This window comes from Lagenorhynchus albirostris, chromosome 5 (assembly GCF_949774975.1).
Source record: "Lagenorhynchus albirostris chromosome 5, mLagAlb1.1, whole genome shotgun sequence".
NCBI lineage: Eukaryota > Metazoa > Chordata > Mammalia > Artiodactyla > Delphinidae > Lagenorhynchus > Lagenorhynchus albirostris.
The window spans coordinates 111,305,889-111,308,814 of record NC_083099.1 but is presented as its reverse complement, the minus strand read 5'-3'; positions in this window follow the sequence as shown (position 1 = coordinate 111,308,814).

Here is a 2,926-nt window from a genome sequence, read left to right as displayed (position 1 = left end):
GTATTTAAATATTTTACAAGTGCCAAAAACATAAAATATGGGTTCTCCTATTTAGTCTGTATCACCAGGGCAATTTTCATCAATTGTAGCCATAATCATTACCACTTATTACCACTAGAATAATGTATAATCCCTAACTTTGTGTTTTCAACACATGTGCTTGGCAGTACAGTAAGTCCCCTACATAACGAATGAGTTCCATTCCAAGAGCACGTTCATACGTCCTATTTGTTCGTTAAGTCCAACAAAGTTAGCCCAGGTACCCAACTAACACAATCGGCTATATAGTACTGTATTGTAATAGGTTTATAACACTTTTAACACAAATAATACATAAAACAAACACAAAAAACAAAGAAAACATTTTTAATCTTCCAGTGCAGTATCTTGAAAAGCACAGTAGTACAGTACAACAGCTGGCATACAGGGGCTGGCATCGAGCGAACAGGCAAGAAGAGTGATTGACTGGATGAGGGAGAGGAGGTGGGAGATGGTAGAGCTGAAGGATCATTAGCAATAGGACATGGAGGGCCAGATGCAATTTCACTCACGCCAGATGCTGATGGACCGCACGTTTGCATCTTTGAAAGTTCACAACTTGAAGGTTCGTATGGAGGGAATTACTGATATAGTTGAAGATAAATTCCATGGCAATACATTTGGAGATAATTCCATGCTCTCTTATGGAGTTTACAGAAGTGAGAAAAGGAAAGGGGAAAGAATAGGAGATGCTAAACATATAATTAATTATCCATTTAATTTATTAAATGCCCTGGTTTGCATTTAAGGAAGAAAAACAGAATTTATTGATTGCTATCATTATGCCTAACGCTATCAAATAAATTTACGTTTTCTAATTTAGTCTTTAAAACAATACATGATAGAAAACAAAAAATGATGGAGAGGTAGGGGGAGGGGAGGTCTGCAGCTTGTCCAAGGTCACAAAGATGCCCTCTGGGCCAGTGTTCAAAATCCCTATCTTTTGATTTAAAAACAGTGATTTTCCCCTCTCTCTTTTTTGCTGTTATATAAATTTTCGGCTTTAACTCATTTCCTTATACCACATTGCATCTTAGCAATGTCCAACCCTAAAATTTCAAAAATGTTTCTTCTGGTGTAAAGGAATTAATTAGAACCGGTTAAGGAGTCTAAGAAAACATAAGAATACTACATGCAAATAATGAAATCTGAAGAATGTATTTCAACCTTCAAGAAAAACCAGACTGCATTCTGCAATAAAGGGTTGTTCAACATTAAGAAGTAAAAGCTATTTAAAAAGTTTAATGCAGACCACGGTAGAAAAGATGCACATTGCCAAGTCCTTCACGGCTCACCATAAATGTGAACGGTGTAGTGCTATCCATTTTAAAATAAATCAAGGTGATGCAATGCTTAAAATGCAATTGATTTTGGCTAATTTGCAAGTAGAAAGGTTTAGAACTTGAATAATTTCTTTTCCACTTTAGCTGGTTCAACAGCCTAGTCAATGAGCTGCCTAATTATTAGTCTTATTTATTTATTTATTTACTTTAGATAATTCCTGAGTGAGACTTTTGATTTATTTTCAACTTTCCTTGTGGAGATGAAAGAGACCACAAACCCAAATTAAAACAACAAACAAACAAACAAAAACACTCGTTAGGGTGAGCAAAATGAAGAAAAACCTCAAATGCAAGAATTACAATTTCCAAGCTGTGTGTTTAGAATATTTAAAAACTGAAAACAATTAAGAGACTCCATTTCAGCCTCCTATTAGTGATTAGGCTGAAAAACAATGAGAAGAAATAGGAAGAAAATCACTGCAAATTCCATTAGGGACAGATTAGAAAGATGTTAAATTACTCTTTCTATCTGCCTTCTCTGGTCAGTCAGTCTGAAGAGCTTACCACCTTTCCAAGGAATCAGCATGTCACCTCGGTGTCCTTTTAAATAGCATTCATAACCTTTAGAAATAGCTTTTATAAACCCCTCATTGTATTTGAATGATATGATAAGGAGCCTGCATGCCCCAAGCATTTGGGATCCCTTTTGTGCATTTCTCCAAAATGACCCCTGCAAGAGGAAAGGCAGAAACATTCTAAAATCTGACAAAAATAATCAACCAGGATAAATATTTCCATACACCCAACCAAAGTGTGTTGCATTCTACATATGCACACCTGTGTGTGCAGATGAGAGTAATATACAGTTATATAGATAAGACTATACGCATACATGCACACTGATAAACAAACATTTGCAGATTCAAATAGTTGCATCAGTTAGGAAAGTGAGAACTCAGTACAACTTTTTCGGAGGAATAAGTAGTTCAAAATATCTGCTGTTTTCCCAAATATCTAATTAATCAGGTAACTTTTTTCCCTAAATTGCACATTATGCAAAGTAATTGCCCTACATTCATTTGATAAAATTATTGGTTTACCTGAATACAGTTAATTTAAAATCTGCTCGCGGTAGATGAGTTTGCACCTTACTTTTCAATGTAATGAGGTTTTACTGAATATTCACACAATTATTAAAATATATCTGTATAATTATACTTAGTGCTATTATAGATAAAGTTATAGCAGCACTTAAATGTTTTTTCTTATAGAAATTTAAAAACCTGGTGAATTGTTCATAATTTCCGTGCTGAAAAACAGTCTGTCAAGCAGAAATAGCAACAGAATGCAAGCCATTTTGTGACTCAGTTCTTGATTGCACACAGCTGAGATTCAATAGCTGAAAGGGGAATTAAGGACACCATCCAGACGTCTGTAATAATTCCTCTACTTTTTTCCCCCCTAGCTTGAATGCTGCATCAGTGTGTCTGCCTATTTTTTGTCTCTATAATTATAAACAGGACAACAGCATTGATACATATCTTGATCATAAAAAATTTACCCGTTCCCTAAAAGACTGATGAACATACCAGCAGAGTTATCTG